Genomic DNA, 20,885 nt, shown 5'->3' with positions numbered 1-20,885 from the left:
TGAGTCTAAATTAATACAGAGAACCCTGTTCAGTGGGAAACAGAAACACAACTTAAAAATATAAAACAAGGAAACTTATATTCATGGAATGGCAAAGGGAACCCACAGTTTACTACATAAATGATGTGTACTTCATAAATTTGCTACGTGGGCTAACATTATTTCATATCTTGACAGTTTTTTGTGGTCACGTGGATCACTTGTGAGATAAATATTTGTTGACATTGTAAGAAACTATTTCCTCATATTATTCATTTTTACAATACAGACTTCAGTTGTGGGTAATCACAGGAACTATTTTTCATAAACTCCTAAACTCTGTCACTTTTATCTGCAAACACTTCATGAGTTCCAATATAATATTATAGAAGAGAAACAACTTAGCTTTTCAAAAACTGGAAATTCTTATGTGAACAGAGTCCTTTATCTCTGCTTAGTCTACAGGGAAGTGTTACAATGATGAATGACTTTCAATTCCCCTACTTTCCTCTCCTTAGCATTACAAATTTTCATTCTGTACCCAACTGTCCTGTCTAACGAATTGCAATTCTCAGATTGAAAAGTCCCATTACAGGGGTGTTTGAATCTTCCTGTCAGTAGTAAATCAGAGCAAGTTTAGTCTGTTTATAATTTCTGTCATTTTCTAGCTTGTACACTGCATTATTGTAGCCAATATTCTGACTTAAATAATGTTCATATCATCTTCACTGAAAAGTTGTCTCACGATAAATGATGAATCTCTCATTACAAATACGGAAAAATTGCCTTTTGTGAAGTGATGTCTTCAAGGACTAGGATCTAAGAATCTAAACTCCTGAATTTCACTCTCTGAACTTTAATTTAAATTTAGAGTGGCTCTCTTTTAGCCAATGCTATATCAAATCCCAGACAAGGCAGATTCATTTTGCCAAGTTAAAACATAGACGGAACAAATTTTGTCCCTCCTTTAATTTTACATAAATATCAGAAATGAGGGAGAATAGATGTGTCCTCTCCCTCTCTTAAAACAAAACAAACAAAAACTGAAGATAATGATTTTAAAGAGACAGACAAAAAGTATCATCCTGGTAACTTTAAAAATATATTTTTTTACATATTGGATTCATCAGTTTTCAGCCTCTCCCTCTGAAATCAACAAAGTAAATTTGTTGAGTCAGTGGGGAGCCTGACAACCAAAAGTTCTGCTTGATGTACTGGCAACAGAATGTATATCTCAGGAAGTGGTCCTATGTATTTCCTTTTTGGAAAATAGCTTGCATAGAAATGAAGAGACTGGCAACTCTTAAGTACACAATTTCCTCCCAGCCTGAGAAAGAAGGTTAAATTTCCCACTTGATACCTGGACCCTGCGAGAAGGAAAGAAGCCATGAATAGCTCAAGTGATCCACCTAAGGTAGTAGTAATGAATCTCTAGCAGGAATATCATATTTCCTGCACAGTTGTGGGTTTAGCTCCCAGCAAATAGAAAAAGCTGAGAAAATATATGCATATGCAGAGAATAAATTGTATCAAGTATCAGCAAAATGAAGAAACACTGTCTCTGCAATTCAAGATTGCATCACCTTCATGGATTATACCTGGTCTGAGCAGAATGTCCTGTAACCTCTTTCCTCACCAACTTTCAGTTGAAATAATCTGAAAACAGCAGAATGTAGAATATCCAGAAAGAAAACACATTATTTTGGAGCAAGACTTCATGAAGTCAGCTAGATGTACAACAAAGCATAGAAGAAAAGGAAGATGGTAATTGTGAGACATCTTCCTCTATATTTGTGATAAAACTGGAGTGAGAAGACATATAATAACAGTGATGCTAAAAAATGCAAGTTATATTTTGGGTGATTTAGTGATACATACCTATGTCTCAGATATCACTGTTCCAGAACAGAGCCAAGAGTGGCCTCTAGAGCATGCCAAATGCCAGCTCAGCAGTACCTTATAATGCAACCTGACGCCTTGTCTCCATCACTGTGACAACAGCACAAGGTAGGGGACAATGTTCACCTTTCTTCGCAGGTGGCAAGTGTCTCTGGAATAGGATTTATCAGACCAAGAGTTGGATGTACTTTTGTGCAGATTGATTAATGTAGTTGTAACCACAGCCTGCCCTGAGGTGTTAAGCCTATTTCCATTATTCTACTTCCAGGATAGGAAAATATATTTTTTTAATTGACTTTAATAGCTTGGAAATAAGCATTTTATGAATAAGAACGTTTCAGTTTGTAAGGGAAGGACTTGCAAGGGGTCACAGTCTTTCAGAGTCATTTATAATTAAATAACTACTACTAATAAAAAGATGAGTTTTAAAATTGAATAATAAAAATATTTACAAAATAACTTCACACGGTAAGTTTTTTCTTTTCCCCCAAGAAGTCTTTATTTATTATTACACACATATAAACTGAACAAGTACTATAGCTCAGGCTCTGGACTGGGTTCACATCCTGGCCTCTTCATTAACTCTGGGAAAGCACTGAATGTCTGTATTTTTCTTGCTTTTCTCATCTATACGTGTAGATCATAATAGTTCTTCATTCATGGGTTTGTTGGGAGTATTAGTTGCATTAGCGCACGTAAGCCATTCAATTAGAGTTAGCAAATATTATAATCAACATTGCCATTACTAATAGCTTTTTGTAAAAATTATAATGTCCTCAAAATGTTCAACACAGAATACTATGTAAATACAAACAAAGGCTGATAGTCTATATGCATATCCATCATATTATTTTAATTATTTTAACATGCAAATGCATAGAAAAATAAACAATTGCTTTACCCTAGGAGAAGAGATCTAGGAGGATCGCCACAGACTAGACTAGATGAGTGTTTTGGTGAGATTATTCTGGCTGTGGTCTGGAAAATGGATTAGTAGGGATCAATGTAGAGGGAGAAAGACCAGTATATGAGGAAGTAAAGTAGTTCAGGTCAAAGTTATTTAAAAATTGAATTAGGATAATAGTGGTAATAAAAATAGAGAATAACTGTAAGTCTGAGAGAGTATTTTGGAGGTACAACTGATGGGTTCAGGGACAGATTGGGTGTGAAGCATGAGGTCAAGAACAAGTCTTGGTTTCTGGCCTGCAGAATGGTGGAGTGATGGGCCATTTCCAGAGATGTTGAATATTGGAAGGTAGGTTTGGTGGGAAAAATCATAAGAAAACTTGAAGTTTGCTGAGACTGAGCTAACTTTGTACATTCAAAGGGTAGTTATGAGTAGAGTTCCTTGTGCTATCCGCACATCTGATTATTTTTCAAAGTACTGTGTAAACTTAAATATAAGAAAATATTATTTTCAATCAATGCATTGTAATACATAGATTTCAAGAAAATCATACTATCTGCAGACTATTAGGACCATGAACTCCTAATAATCTCTTTCTAAAATTCTGAGCATTATGAGTTTTTGCCTCCCTGGAAATGTATTTGCAGGATTAGGCTTCTTTCGGGTAATCCTACTTAGTAATATATTGGCTTCTTTAATATGAGTCTATACCATTAAAATAATGTATTAATTTAATGAGCTTCTTGAAGTAAAATTCTCAATGCTTTGCAAGCCTTATAAGAAAAAAACTGAGAAAAATATTTCTCTTGCACTTATACAATTATTAATATATGACTTCAATTAATTTGCAATATTTGTGGTGGGAAATAGTAACAACTAAACAAACCAACAAATGAGAACGTACAGCTGCCTTGGTTAAGTACATGAAATCTATTCTTGAAAAAGAAAGTCATTTTAGAAAGAGCTTTTAAAAATTAGCCTTTCTGCCCTTTCTTTTTGTGTCTCTGGAACATGCTACAGACCTTTCTTCAACATCCATTAAATGCTGGGTTCTCTGCTGGGCACTAGAGTCACACACACAAACACACAAACACACAGACAAAATACATGATATAATCTCTGCCCTTAAGCATATAACAGTTCAGGGGGAAAAATTAGAGTTGGTCACAGAGGCACTAATTTAAAGCCATTACAAATTCTGCAACAGAGATGCAGAGGCTCTCTTAAGCTCTTGTTAGAGTAAGAGCTTAAGAGAGCCAGAAGCATAAATGAAGAAACATGTTTCCTTTATGACTTGGTAGCATTTTAAAGTTGCATTTTTACTTCTCTGCGTTCAATGTCTTTCTGAACTTTTCCATCACTTCAAAGAACTTGAAGTTTCAGTACTATTCCAGTGTCACTGTGAAATTCCTCCCATGTACTCTGCTTTTATTGCTAGCATCTGCCAGTAGGTGATTAATGATTGTTCATTAAGTATAGTTATTGTGGCTAGGCCTTTCATGCATAAACAAGAAGGGAGGAAACAGGAATATTACTATTTAAAATGTTCACCAGCTCCTTTTAATAAATTAAAACATATATATATTTTATATGTGACACAAATTATTTAGCGTTTCTACATATACTACGTAAAATGTATATTATAAAGTTAAAAAGTAGCAAATAATTTTCAGAACAAATTATATACCTTGTTACTAATTTATACTGGGATCAATTTTTTTCTCTAGTTATTCAGATTTCTCTCTCTTGAATCTTCAGGCTTCCCCAGCATACATTTTGTTTGTTTTATTTTTGCTTTTTAAATGGTTAGTTCATCATTCAAGATTCATTTATTAAACATTTTAGAAATAATGTATTATGTGTAGGACATTGCATGTCCTTTCTGTTTGAATCTCTTTATTATTCACTGTATTCTTCCAGGAAATAGTATCTTCATACTGGTTAAATGTTAAGCTCTTCTATTCTAAGCTGCCTGTTTAAGGACAAATAGTTCAAGTTAGTTTGTGCCCCATTACCTCTTACATCCCTCAGCTGATGCCATTTCCTTAACTCTCTTTCAGTGGGCTGAACCCGTACACTTCAAACTTTGATGTGCTGTGTGTTAAAATTAGGTAAGATTCTTGTTAAAATCCAGAATACTGGAACCCATCCTCCAAGTTCCCATCCGTTAAAGTTGGGTGTGGCCCCAGGAGCGTGATACACTACAGCTGATTTTTGATGCAGGTGATTTGCATCATGTAGACCATAGTTTAAGAAATACTGCAATAAGCTAAGAACAGCTATGTGTGAATTTATTATTAATGAAGCAAATTATTTTCATATCATTATTTTTAAATTCACCTGAAGTACTAAAACCATGGTAGGCAAAATAGTGGCCTGCTGAAAGATGCTCACATCCTGTCCCCTTGTGAGTATGTTAGTTTACATGGAAAGGGCTAATAAAGGCTGCTAACCACCTGACTTTAAAATGAGAACAGTAGCCCGGATTACCCAGGTGGAGCCAATGTATCACAAGGGCCCTTAAAAGTGGAAGAGGGAGGCCGGATGGGAGAGTTAGAAGGAATTACAGCCGCAGAAGGATGTTTGGAGGGATACAACATGGTTGACTTTGAAGATGTAGGAAGGCGGCCATGAGTCAAGGAAGGTGGGTGGCCTGTAGAAGCTGGAAAAGGCAAGGAAACGGGGTCCTTCCCTAGAACCTCCAGGAGGATTACAACCCTGCCAGCGTCTTAATTTTAGTCCACTGGGATGTGTGGTGGACTTCTAAACCACAGAAGTAGAAGGTAAGAAGTTTGTGTTGTTTCAGGTCCCTAAATTTGTGGTAATTTGTTACAGTAGTGATAGAAAACCAATGCAAATACGTGGCAAGAGCTTTTGAAAAATCAGTAATAAGCCATGAGAATCAACAGTCTCCTCCCCAGTGTTTCCCTGTTTCCAGCTCTACTACTAGAGGTAACTCATTTGTAATCAGTTTTCTCTTTAGTGTTACTGGTGTTCATTTTCTGGTATTTCTTTTTCTTTTTCTTTTTCTTTTTTTTTTTGCGGTACGCGGGCCTCTCACTGCTGTGGCCTCTCCCGCTGCGGAGCACAGGCTCCGGACGTGCAGGCTCAGCGGCCATGGCCCACGGGCCCAGCCGCTCCGCGGCATGTGGGATCCTCCCGGACCGGGGCACAAACCCGCGTCCCCTACATCGGCAGGCGGACTCTCAACCGCTACGCCACCAGGGAAGCCCTGGTGTTCATTTTCAAAGGTGTAAATATTGTCCTTATGCTTCTATTTCCTGATTTGCTTAATTGAGGCAATATCTATCAATCTCTCACTAAAAATGATAAGGATTGAAAGATAAACACTTGCCTCCAGCTTCCATGATCTCTTCTGAGAAACAAAAAGCTTGATAATTCATTCTTTGTTTGGATTTATGTCTTACCACATTAAATTCAATAAGTATCACTAATCACTTCTTTTTTCTAATCTTTATTGGAGTATAATTGCTTTACAATGGTGTGTTAGTTTCTGCTGTAAAACAAAGTGAGTCAGCTATACATATACATATATCCCCATATTCCCTCCCTCTTGAGCCTCCCTCCCACCCTCCCTATCCCACCCCTCCAGGTGGTCACAAAGCACCCAGCTGATTTCCCTGTGCTATGTTTTAACATCCCAATATAACACACCACTTTTTCCCATCCTTCTCACTTCAACCTTCTGTCAGATTTAACACTATATTTGTAGTATCTAAGTTGTAAACATTTTCGTTATTTGGTGGAGCTTTAATTATGTTATGTTCCGTATATAGATAAATTGTAAATATTAACCACAGAATTATCGGAATTTATATTGTGAAGAGCATCTAAACATTGTTTCTTATGAGTAAATTAGTTCCTTCTTTTTTCTAATTTGTTTTTTTCCTAAAAAAATTTAATAGTTTTAAATCATTATTACCTGCCCTGAAAAACTTAGTGTCTGTAATATACATTATAATATCTTTATATATTTATATTAAATAGATGTAGATATGACATGTATGACAAAAATAGCACAAAGTATCAGAAGGTAAATGGGAATAGACTTTCATGAGGTACTTATATTTCAAATTACTGGGTAAAAATTAACTCTAAAGTAGACTAAATTAGGGATGAATATCCTAACACCTAGTAGGGGAAAAATGATGCAAAAGGGGTAGCTAATTTTCCAACAGAGGAAATAGAGTAATAAAGAATATTCATGTAAAACAGTCAAGGTGACATGGCCCCACCATGTTGAATTGCAGTGTCTCCACAGCACTTCTGTGAGCTGAGGTATCGGGCATAGCTTTTCGCTCAAGGATCTTTGCTTTGAAGACGGGGGCAAGACCTCCGTACATGGCACCCTATGAGCAAATGAAACTGGACTGAGCAGAAAGGAGAAGACACAAAAGGAAAGGGCTCAGTCAAACTGGCCTACCTATAGAGCTCGTATTCTCTTCTTCCCACTGGTGTCTGTCTGCAGTACTGCAGTATCTGGTGTTACAAGTCAGTCGCTGAGCTCTCACTGGCTGCCAGCAGCCAAAGTACCAGGTTACTCATCAGTATTCTAAACCAGAGGCTCCGTGAAGACTGGAGGCTGAATCCAATGTGACATGACCTTGGAAAATATGACAAATAACTGCATGCCTGAGCTCTGAGCTTGGCATGGAGAGAATGGATATCACCAGCAGAATAAGATCAGAGGACCTTTCTTAATCTTTCTGATTTGGCAGACGCTTTCATTACAAGTTCTGACTTTCCATGTGAAAGAGAATCAACTCCTGGGTTGCATAATGCAGGAAAGAGTGGAATTAATTGGAGGATCATAATTTTTTGAGTAGGTTGGGGGATGGAATCTAGTAGAGAAATAAAGAAGAAAAGTGAGCAGCAGACAGAATTCACCCATTGTTACTGGAGGGAAAACAGAATATGGGGAGTAGGGCTTATATGGGAATATTTTATGATAAAATGATACTGTGTACGCCTACTGACAAATAATAAAAAGTTTTGTTTTGTTTTTCAGTGAAATAGAAGCCAAGATTTTTTTTGTTGTTCATAGCAGTTTTATGAATAATAGCAAAAAAATGGCCTAGCCCAGGAGACTAGAGAAATAAACTGTGGAACAACGGAATACTACTCAGCAATAAAGAGAAAAGAATTGCTGATAAATGCAACAATGTAGGTGAACCAAGATTTTTAACTGAGGGTTGGGACTGGGAGTCTTGAGGTTTTGAGAAGAGAAGGTGGGAGTAGACTAGGTATGAGAAAACACTCAGCAAAGTGTAGATAGTCAGGCAGGACTCTGGCCGACAGTAGGTTTGTGGTTATATAGACAACTGAGATGAGATCAACTGAGGTGCAACAGATCTTGCCTGATTCATCTCTATATACCCAGGATCCATCATGGAGCCTGGCATAAGGCAAACATAATATTTTCTTGGAATGAAATAAACAGATTTATCACATAGATAGATGATAAAAATTTTAAAAATATACATTCTAATTAAAATAAATGAAATATTCAAATAAACTAAAAACAGAATGAAATTTCCTCAGTATTATAAAGAGTATTCAAAGAAAAGAGCAAAAAGTCTTATAAAATGCTAGAAGTTATATTTTTTGAGTGTGGCTCCCGGTTATGACAACCACCCCATTGAGGTGGAACCTATCTTCCTTCCCTTGAATATAAATGAGCTTACTTATTTTTGCGGTATGCGGGCCTCTCACTGTTTTGAGCTGTCCCGTTGCGGAGCACAGGCTCCGGACGCGCAGGCTCAGCGGCCATGGCTCACGGGCCCAGCCGCTCCGCGGCATGTGGGATTTTCCCGGACGGGGGCACGAACCCGTGTTCCCTGCATCGGCAGGCGGACTCTCAACCACTGCGCCACCAGGGAAGCCCTAAATGAGCTTTTGATTGGTCAGCAAATAGAGTACTTTGGAAATGATGAACTCTGGTTTCATGGCTAGGTCATGAAAGGTAATAAAGTTTCTACCTTGCTGTCTGGAATATTCACTCTTGAAGCTTCAGGTGTCAAGTAAGCAAGCTAAGTGCTCTGAGGACATGATACCTAGAGGAAGCCCAAACCAGCCTTGTCAGAGATGACAAGGAGGGCTATAAGAAAAGATAGTGAAAACTGGCCAGCCCCCATCTAAGTGATCCCCCTCCCACCACCATCCAGCTCCTGCCAGCCAACATCTGACTACAGCTACACTGGAGACCCCAAGTGAGAAATACCTAGCCAAGGCTTTCTTGAATTACCAACCCGTAGAGATTGTGAGAAGTAATTAAATGATTTTTTTAAGGTTTAAGCCACTAACTTTTGGGGTGATTAGTTATGGAGCAATAAATAAACAGAACAAAATTATAGTCAGGAATGACAGGATTTTTATTTTTTGATATGTCTCTTAAGTTTCTTTTTTTTTAATTTTTATTTTATTATGGAGTAGAGTAGATTAACAACGTTGTGTTAGTTTCAGGTGTACAGCAAAGTGATTCAGTTATACATATATGAGTATCTATTCTTTTTCAAATTATTTTCCCATTTAGGTTATCATAGAATGTTGAGCAGAGTTCCCTGAGCTATACAGTAGGTCCCTGTTGGTTATCTGTTTTAAATATAGCAGTGTGTACATGTCAACCCCAAACTCCCAATCTATCCCTCCTCCCCACCCTTTCCTCCTGGTACACACAAGTTCAGTCTCTAAGTCTGTGAGTGTTTCTGTTTTGTAAATAAGTTAATTTGTATCAGTTTATTTTAGATTCCACATATAAGCCATATCATATGACACTTGTCTTTCTCTGTCTGACTTACTTCACTTAGTATAATAATCTCCAGGTCCATCCATGTTGCTGCAAATGACAGTGTTTTTAAATCTTATTGGATACTGTTCTTTTATTTAAAAATCAGTAAAGGTCATATATATACATATATATATATGTGTGTGTGTAGAGAGAGAGTGAAAGAGAAGATATGAGTTTAAAAATAAACTTATCATTGCTTTTAGAAGTTATGGCATTTTTACCTAGAAAATCCAAAAACAAAGAAACCAAAAAGAAAACTAATAAAACTAAAAATAATATTGTGACCTGATAAAAGAAACTAGGTAAATGCATATAAATCAGTTTTATTTTTCATAACTGAAAAATCTCATGACAAAGTATAATGAGAAAAATACTTTGTTAAAATAACACAATTAACAATATTTAGGAATAAATTAAAAACAAATATCTAGGAATTATATTAAGGTAATGTTAAAATATTAACGGAGACATAAAATAAGACCTAAATCAATGGAGAAATAATGTATCTTTCTAAACTTGAAGCTCTGAAATTCTGAAGACTTCATCCTTAACAAATTAATATGTCAAAGTTAATGTAATTTTTCAATGTAAATTCATAAAATGATAATAGAATTCATTTGGGTGAATAAACACACAGAATAGATGAAAAGTATTCTTTTAAAAGTATAATAATGTGGATAGGCTTTCCTAACAAAATTGAAATCATGATGCTATATCTTAAAGTAAGAATTGATAAAAATACATTTGATTTTTAGGTCCTAATTTTTAGGTCCTAATCCTATGAAGCTACAGGCATAACAATTCAATTTTTGGAAAATGCATGTTTTTAATAAGCAGTTGGTAAGATTAAATGCCAATTTGTTGAGAGCCATCAAAACCCATTACATTTCACTGAAAAGTCATATACATAATGATCAAGGCTTTAAAAATTTCGGAATGACCTTTCACAGAGTGCCTAAGGCTGATCTAAGATACTGTCCTAGGCATTCATGAACCTTCATTGGCCATTGTTAGAAAATGCTGAATGAATGGAGAAGACCGACTGGTATTCACATATTGGTGTTGGTCAATATTAAATGACCAGCATAGAGAAACAAGAAGCTTTGAAAATACTGTTTGATGTTGAGAAAGCTTCCTATTGTGGAACTATGTTCAGTTAAATTATTTGAATGCAGCATAATAAACATGTCTTCATATTGATAGGAGTTTTGTTTCTGTTTGAGGTAAAAATTCAACTTGTTATTTCTTTATAATGGAGTATATTGAAAAAAGAAAAATCAGAAATTCTTGTCACACAAAAATTTCCAGCCTTCTCAAATACTGCCTTCTATTTTTTTGGCCTCATAAATGTTTGGAAAGGAATTTATGACTTTAACTCCTGTGCGTTCGCATTTATGATGATCTTCCTGAGACTATTTTATTTGATGCCTCATAAATGTCAGTGGAATGTTTATTTTTAAAACATGGGTTTTAAAAGTTAACACTGCATTTTTATTTGATTTAATCTTTCATTTTATGATGAAGAATTTGCATTGCCAATGACTTAGCATCACAATGTATTAATGAGAAGCATGAAAAAAAAATATAGGCATTTCAGAAATTATGTCAGTTGAGTTACATTTTGATCCATAAAGTATTGGCATGTGAAGTATTCATAATAGCAGTATTATATTTTGTGATCCATAAAGACAGGTAAATCATTACAGGTACACACTGTAGAAAAGAAACTCATTTTTTAGTAGATACTTACTTTTATGCCAAAATTTGGGTCAGTTTTGAATGGAAAAAATAAGAATTAATTGTATTTGAAACTCATGTTGATGGTATCATATTAGTATAAAATTCTACTGGTAAGTTAGTCCTCAACCCTTGTATAATAGAGAGGGTATTTACTCTGTACCTCCTTTGTTCTGTGCACTCTTCACTAGAGATGCACAGGTGACAATGATACAGCCTCTCATCTTTGCCTTCATAATCATTTGTTAGTTTATAAAACAGATCTATATGCATTATGTTCAATAAATAGCATTCTAAGCAATCTGTTTTCTCCTACTTATTAATAAATATGTATGTGTATACATACATATACATTTATAATGTTCTAAAATATTATATATAGTTATATATATTATATATAAAGTTGTAAAGAATTATAATGTGTGCAATATGTACAATATGTATATCATATAGATATGATCAAAAGTTACAATCTTGTAGCAATTCATTCGTCATAAAGTCATAAAGTCCTGATTATTATTTAATGGGATTGTTATGGTTTCCAACTGATATAATATTAACTTATTTATTAATTTAATTAAATAATTGGTGAACTTATGGATAAAACAAAATGAAGTAATTTAACTCCATTGGCAAGATACATTATTTTATCCAAAGCATGAGAACTATTAGATTTATTTTATTAAATGTGGAAACTAGTTTTCAACTATCATTGATAGCAAATATTATGGCATTCTTTGAATACAGAATATATGACAAAAGTCATTCTGAATAAAGTTAAGCATTTCCAAAAACAGTAACTGATATAAAATTCATTTATGAAACAATAGCTTATTTATGAATCTACTAATAACATTATAGGAAATGATAGGGCTCTAAGAAATATTTTTAAATTATTCAAAGCATTAATGAAGAAAGAAAAGGAAGAGTACAAAGATACTAAGAAAAATCTAAGAAAAAAGTTTTGGGAGTTAAAACAGAAAACATTAAAGCCAGAAGAGAAGAACATTTCTATGCTCAGATATTTATGTAAAATGAATCACAATATTCAATATTAGTAATGGAGAAAAATACTTTGAAAAACTAATACTGAGATATTTTAGGGCAAAAAAATGAATATACTGATTTAAATTCCAGGTAAATATTATGGTTCCTTATTAGAAAAAGGGTTTTTATTACCATAAATCTTTCAGAATCTCTTTTTCCATATTTTAATATTCAAATGTTTTTTCTACAGAATTTAATACTTAAAACAGTATGTATGAAAGTTTACATTCGTACAACATCTAGTTATTTACATTTGACTGCCCTAGTCTATGATTCTCCAAGGGGACTAACAATGAAATCACTTATGGGCTTTTAAAAATCGACATGTGGGATATATTTCAGAAAAAATTAAATCAGAATATTTAGAGTTTTTTTTTTTTTTAAAGCTTCTCATTTGATGATCATGTTGAGCCAGAGCTGGGATACATAGCCATAGAAACTCTTCAGATTCATCCTGCCAACCAAACTCATGTCCTTCTAATATAACTTATTCTTTTTTCAGTAGCTCCTCCAAGAGAGAGACCACTGTCTTCCATCTAGTTACACAATCCAGCCTGGCAATCATTCACCCTACTTTCCCTCTTTCACCTCCTGTATCAGATACATAATGAAATCAGTTTTACCTCCCAAATATTTTGTACATCTGACATTTATGTTTGTATATCTCCACCACTAACACGCTAATCCACCCTCACTACTGACTACTGCAAGTGTTTCCTTCCTACTCACACTGTTCCACCTGTTACACTAAAAATAATTTTCCACACTGTAGTCCAAGTAATTCTTTTAAGAAAAAAATAATAAAATACCTAACTATTATGTAACTGTTACCTATTATGTAACTTTCTTCCATAAGTGTCTATTAACATAAATTTCAAATGCATTATTACAAATGTACCGTTATTACAAGTAAGTCATATAACCTTCATACTGTGAAGCAACATATTGATTCTATTTTAGGAAATACAGTGATGCCTGTCTTACAGTTATATGCACAGCTTTATGTATCAAAACATTCTCCTTAATAGAGAGATGTAGTAGGCTACTAAATTATTCACTACTGAACCAAAATTAGTATCAAAATAATTTGTTGTATACAAGCACATACATATACTGGGTTTCTATGTATTTTAAGTGACTGTGTTTTTAAAACAATTTTAACTATTTTTACAGTATCATAAGTAATCATTTGATAAAAATGAAATTAATATGCATTACCATTTTGCTTGAAATTAAATATTTTATACTGAAAGTACTCTTAGAATTCATGAAGACTTGACAGAACATAAATATTTTTAGATATATACTAAGTAGCTCATCTTTCTAGACATTTTTATAAGAAAGATACCTAATGCTAAATGTGATCTTAATTTAGCTGCTTTTATTATTATTTATTTTTAATAAATACTTTCTTAGTGATAAATGTGCACTTGCTCCATCTAAAATATATGCTTTCCACTCCACAGATAGTCATTTACCCTTATCATCTTATAAGCCTCCTGGCTCTGGGATTTGGAAAAGGTAATTAAATATAAAGCAGAGGGTATTTTTGTGGAGAAAGCACCTAATAATAGATGTTAATTAGCTGCTTGAATGGCAATAGGGCTACAGTGGAAAACCACAAAGGAACACATGAGCAATTAAAAACAGAGCAAATACATTAGAATCCTAATGTATTTTACACACACCTAATTTTATAAACACCACACAAGTGTTTTCTAGGATTTACACATCTATTTTAAAAATACAACAGGATGCCACATTTTAAAAATGAGAATTGTATGTCTCATTTTACAGCTTAGTTTTACTTTTTTCATTACAATAACATGTTCTCTTTTTACTCAGTATTATCTAGTAAATTTCTGTAGATTTTTGCCCTTTACAATTTCATATCTTCTTGCTGTAAGTGCAAACCTCTTTATATTCTCTACTTAACAAAAGTTGCAAAAGGGCGACAAAATTTCTGTGACACCTATAATTATAGAATTCAAATTAGAATTTTTTAAAGTGGCACTGCTTAACCTCTTTTCATACATTCATTGTTTTATGTTACAGTTCATATTATAGCTGTACTACAACTTCTCTATATTTAATTGGAGGTTTTTCTGGCTTGAAACAAAAAAAAATATTATTACAGAATTTTGATAGATACTACATGATAAGAGGTTGAAAAGAGTTCATCATTCTACTTTCAACTTCTTAGGAATAATGGTTCTCATCTAAAACTGAGGATAAGGAAACAATCATTGATTGCCTTTTTATCCCAGGAACTCTGTTAAGCGTTTCCCTCAAGCGTTCTTGGGGAGACAGACTTGCACACACACCCAACACCTGGATGCCAAAAGTTATTGCCAGCATTATGTAGGTTGTAAAACTGAGCATACCTTAAGATGAACCTCCTGTATATTGCCCCCATCAGGTGTGGTCAAGGAGGTTATTGGATAGGGAGGAACCCCCACCCCCAGAGAACAATGGAAAAGAGAGTTCCCCCGGAAAGTAGAATCCAATCTAGTGAAAATCTTTCTTTTGCCAGAGCAAGTATTCCCCTAGTATTTCCATCAGGATTTTATCACTGTAATGGACCCCAAAGTGGTGAAAACTATATCTCAATGTGAAAAAATGCCCTAAAATATTTCAATATTTCCCACTAATATTAGTAATTGATGAAGTTAGTTGAAGATATAAATTACCTAAGTGTGCTAATTTATTTAATTTCTTCTTCTTCTTCTTTTTTTTTTTTCTTTCTTTGGTAGATTCTGAAAGAACCCAACTATTATTCCTTGAGCTATTTGACTATTTAATGAGAAAGTCCAAAATCTCCCAACTGATCCTTCGTCTTCATTGTAGGATAAAAAACAGATTAGGAGCTGAGTACTTTCTGTGAGAGCCTTGTTAAGGGTTATTCAAGATTTTTTTAAGTGACTGTTGCCCCGACACGGCATTGCCAAACTAAGGTCATGGATATCAAGCCATGTAGGGAACAGCAGTGTAGAAGGTTCAGGCCTCTTAAGAGTGAGTGACTATTTGCAGGAAGCTTTGCTACAATCCTCAGATCCCTAATGGACCGCGAGATATTGTCTTAGGCGTCTCTCACCATGCTAAGCCCTTCATGAGCCACATAGATGCCAGCTTTGCTATCCTAGGATCTATAGTACAGTACGATGAAGAATATGATTCTGTATGAGTATTAGACCCATGAATTATTGAGAAATTCTAGGTTTTAACCTTAAAAGTGCCCATATGTTTCAAGGAGCATTTTGTGAAGTGTGGAGAGACAGTAACTCATCTGCATGCACCCTAACACCAAACTCAGTGAAAGAAGGTGATGTTGGCTTTACAAAAGGCCACACAAATTTCAATATTGACTGCATAGCAAAGGTCGTCAACAAGAATATAGATAATCTTTTCTTCCAGAATCATACACGGATAGTTGTAAATATTCCATAGGATGAGGTCATGGAGGTTCAGAGTTGTAAAGATAAATAGGTCATACTCCTGAAAAATGCCTTGCTTTGTGTTTGGGGACAACCCTGACTCTCTAACTCAGGGGGTATGGAGTGCTTTTTGGAGACAGTAAATTTTTCACTGCAAGTGTCAGTGGTCGGTTCATGTTGATGAGATTTGTCTTCCCTCTTGAAGAAAAGGAATCAGTCCTTAAGGAAATACAAAGGTATGATAAAGACTTTCAGAGGACAGAAATCAGTCTCAAATGTATCTTGTGATATATGCTCTGTTTTAAAAAATGGACTTGAGGATATGGGGAGAGGGAAGGGTAAGCTGTGACAACGTGAGAGAGAGTCATGGACATATATACACTACCAAACATAAAATAGATAGCTAGTGGGAAGCAGCCGCATAGCACAGGGAGATCAGCTCCGTGCTTTGTGACCACCTAGAGGGGTGGGATAGGGAGGGTGGGAGGGTGGGAGATGCAAGAGGGAAGAGATATGGGAACCTATGTATATGTATAACTGATTCACTTTGTTATAAAGCAGAAACTAACACACCATTGTAAAGCAATTATACTCCAATAAAGATATTAAAAAATAATATGAAAATAAAAAATAGTCTCAATAAAAAGATAGGGTTCCAATTCAATAGTAGGCACAAGATTTTTACCCATGAGAGATTCCATTTTTGCGTAACTATCTTGTAGGTTAAAAGAAAAGGCAAATCTTAGGGGGATAAAAAAAAAAAGGAACCCACGAATGGTGCCCATCCCAACAGCTAGCAACATGACACTAACTGTCACTACCAGAGGAAGGGCCAAAAAAGTGAAGGACGTTACAATATGCTGTCTCCAGTGTTAGGGAGGTGATAGAGGAAAAGGAGCAAAGACTCCTGGTATGTGAATTTGAGTTCATCTACTTTTTGCTGACGTTTTCTGATAAGAATTACATGAACTTTTCATTAATGAGGTTTTTTTTTTTCCTTTTAACATCCCAAATCTAGACCCTGAGTCTTTGAGAAAGGCAAGAAAACTCTCAGATTCCACCCTGCTGAATTATATTTCCTCTTCTAAGATTTGGGCCCAAATCCATATTTTTCAAACTATGATAGCCTTGTTTCCTTTTTTTTCAGCAATCCACAGATCACACGTGAGCCCCCTGATACTTTGCTAACCTTGAACTAAGGCTCTTCTCTACATGAAGATTTTACGCACATTATTGGAGGAAAGAGATGGAGCTTGGTGAGTCATAATCGCTTGGACCTTTCTAACACTTTATATTTTTGTTCTTGAACGTTCAGGAGCCTCTTTCAAATCATAGCATCATAAACTTTCCTCTCAGTTAGCTTTCTGGGAGATTTTATTTTTCCATAAGTGGTTGTCTGAGCATAATAGATAGACATAATAGATATACTCACATACAGATAACACATATATTACAGATTTTTTACATATGGACACATATGTTACTTGGTTTATATGATTTTTTATTATTTGTAGACCTGCACATATTTCAAATATAAATATATGGTTCATAGACTAAATACAATCTTGATACATAAAATATATATTATAAAAAAGATTCTTCGGGCTTCCCTGGTGGCGCAGTGGTTGACAGTCCGCCTGCCGATGCAGGGGACACGGGTTCGTGCCCCTGTCTGGGAAGATCCCACATGCCGCGGAGCGGCTGGGCCCGTGAGCCATGGCCGCTAGGCCTGCGCGTCTGGAGCCTGTGCTCCGCAACGGGAGAGGCCACAACAGTGAGAGGCCCACGTACCGCAAAAAAAAGATTCTTCAAAACCTACTAAAGAAGGAAAAAAGAATATAAGTAGCCTTGTTTTAGACAATTTACCAAAGATTTTTAGTAAATATTCTAATACTATAAAAACATTTATAAAGAAAAGTTTAATATTAATAAATTTGTTAAATGTGAAGTAAATGTTCAAATACATATGAAGTCCATATAAATGAATCAAAATAAGTAATAGAAAAAAATTTCAATATCTGATAACACAAATATGATTACAGATATATTGTTTTCATCCATACAATCAGATATTTCTTGATATTTCAAAGCTTAACAAATTCTTTGCCATAAGAATGTAATATGAATTAACAAAAAGAGTTTGTTTCTTTTGTATTGGTATATTCAGACTTGAGTGTTCAGAGGTGGCAAATAAAATATTAGATTTCCTCTTATTAGAACTGTGCTTTAGAATACCATATTATGAATTATTATGAAAGAAAGTAATGGCCTTGGTTGTTTTTTCATAGAAGGTATTAGATAGAAAGATGGGACCTCTGCAAACAAAAATTCAGTGGATAGGGAATCTCTGACCCTGGCATGATACAAGTAAAGATTGCTAATGCGTAAGAAGAAGATAGGTGCATTTTATAGTTCCACATATCTATTTCTTAAAAGTATAGAGTATATTTCTTAAAAGTATAGAGATAAATAGAACTTATGGTTGATCCATGGTGAGGAAAAATGGAATAGCAGTAGCTTATGAGATTATTTAGAGATCTCAATCATTGGCACCCATAAAGTGGTCGAATATATTCAGAACACTATCTGTCAATTAGTAACAGTATAATGCTTTTCTGAGAAGTCTGGAATATGGTGGGCTGTTCTATACAGTTTTTAAATGTTCTGATAAATGCTAGGTCATGAATTAATGATTACCTTATCAGAAATAACTGAAGACAATTTAAATAGATTCATTTCTAAACAGTGTAATGAGGCTTCTTCTGATGGGAAAACACTGTAGCTTTTCTTTACAGTATATTTTTAAAACATTGTACAAAAGTAAGTACTGTCAGGAGCTTAGGACTTAAGATGCAAAGGAAAAAAACTAAAATGAAAGAGGGAAAGATCATATAAGTGATCATTAAGGTTTTTACAACCTATTATGAAGTCTCATGGACAAAATAAGTTAAAACTGACAAAGAGTGAGACAGAAGAACAATTTTCTCTGATATTAAAACAGATTCACATAATTAATTTTGAGGTAATCTGTAAAAACTAATCAGAGATGTGATTAACATTTGGTATTTTCTAATCACTTTTCAAACAGCTTCAATGAACATCTTAAAAGCTGTTTAGTTGTTAGTATAGAAAGTGGTGAATTAAAACAATTAACATAAACATTTATTCAAATACATATTTATTCATATAAAATGCATCTTAGTCCTGGCAGTTGGATTTTCAAAATCTCTCTTTTCACAAACAATTCTATATAATTATTGTACTTCCTTAAACCAAGCAGTGTTAAGTAGTGAATATTCTGTACCCATTTTTTATTTTTTTGGTTGTTTGAGTTTTAAAACTTTATTGAGGAAAACTTGGCAAATACAACTGTATATATTTCAAGTGCACAACATGATGATCTGATATACATATACATTGTAGAATGATTACCAGATTAAAATAATTAACACATCCATCACCTCACAGTTAACTGTGTGTGTGAGATGAGAATGTTTAAGATCTACTCTCAGCAACTTCCAAGTATACAATACCTTATTATTAACTATAGTCACCATGCTGTACATTAGATCCTCAGAATTTCTGTGTTTTATAACTGAAAATTTATACCATTTGACCTACACCACCCCATTTCTCCCTCCCGCCAAACCCTTGGCAATCAGCGTCAGCATTCTAATCTCTGTTTCTGTGATGATTGGCTTTTTTTTTTTTTTTTAAGATTCTACATATAAATGGTACCATACGGTATCTGTCTTTCCATGTCTGGCTTATTTCACTTAGCCTGATGACCTACAGATTCAGATTCATCCATGTTGTAGCAAGTGCCAAGCTTTTCTTATTTTTTATGGCTGAATAAATAATATTCAATTATACTGTAAATATAATAAAACTATATATATATATATATATGTACACACACACACACATATAAGACATTGTCTTTATCCATTCATCCATTAAAAGACATTTAGCGTGTTTCCATATCTTGGCTCTTGTGATCAAGGCTGCAATGAACATGGTGTGGAGATAGCTTCTTAAGATACTGATTTCACTTCTTTTGGATAAATACCCAGACGTGACATTGCTGGATCATAGTGTAATTCAATCGTTAAGTTTTTGAGAAACTGCCATATTGTTATCTATAATGGCTGTACTGTTTTACATTCCTACTAACAGTGTATAACAGTTGCCTTTTCTCCACATTCTCACCAATATTTGTTATTGCTTATCTTTTTGATAATAGCCATCCTAACAGGTGTGAAGTGATTATCTCTATGTGGTTTTGATTTGCATTTTCCTAATGATTAGTGATGTTGAGTACATTTTCATATACCTATTGGCCATTTGTATGTCTTCTCTGGAACCAAAAACTCAGGTTCTTTGCACATTTTTAAATTGCTTTTTTTTGGTTGGTTTTTTTTTTTTTTTTTTTTTGCTTTTGAGTTATATAAGTTCTTTATATACTTTGGATATTAATCCCTTATCAAATACATGATTTGTGAGTATTGTCTTCATTCTGTAGATTCCCTTTTCAATTCATTGATTGTTTACTTTGCAGGAGGATTTTTAGTTTGATGTAGTCCCACTTATTTTAGCTTTTGCTGCCTTTGCTTTTGGTGTCTTATCCAAGAAATCGCTGCCAAGACCAATGTCGAGGATCTTTTTCCTTATGGTTGCCTATAGAAGTTCTATAGTTTCAGATATTACACTGGAATCTTTGATCCATTTTGACTTAACTTTGTGAGTGGCATAAGACCGGGGTCCAGCTTCATTCTTTTGCATGTGGATACCCAGTTTTTCCAGCATCATTTATTGAAGAGATTTCTTTCTCCATTGTATTTTCTTGTGTCCTTGTCAAAAATCAGTTGACCACATATGTGTTGGCTTATATCTGCACTCTGAATTTTGTTTCATTGGTCTGCGTGCCTGTTTTTATGCCCATACTATACTGTTTTGATTACTATAAATTTGGAATATAATAATAATATAATTTGTGGTATAATTTGGAATCAGAAAGTGTGATGTGATGTTTTCTTCCTCAGAATTAATTTGGCTATTCAGGGTCCTTTTGATT

At 34.4% G+C, this 20,885-nt stretch overlaps 1 long non-coding RNA gene across 1 annotated transcript; it reads left to right on the top strand.

The window, feature by feature from the left end:
- Positions 1-7,948: 7,948 nt before the first annotated feature.
- LOC141278951 (uncharacterized) lies at positions 7,949-17,091 on the top strand. The gene is made up of 4 exons (XR_012332439.1): positions 7,949-7,969; positions 9,339-9,378; positions 13,844-13,898; positions 16,959-17,091. It is a non-coding gene; the product is annotated as an uncharacterized lncRNA (long non-coding RNA).
- The last annotated feature ends 3,794 nt before the right edge of the window (positions 17,092-20,885 follow it).

The sequence above is a fragment of the Tursiops truncatus genome, chromosome 1 (genome assembly GCF_011762595.2).
Source record: "Tursiops truncatus isolate mTurTru1 chromosome 1, mTurTru1.mat.Y, whole genome shotgun sequence".
NCBI classification, from domain to species: Eukaryota; Metazoa; Chordata; class Mammalia; order Artiodactyla; family Delphinidae; genus Tursiops; species Tursiops truncatus.
The sequence above is the reverse complement of the archived record's forward strand: the minus strand, read 5'-3'. Positions and strand labels throughout refer to the sequence as shown.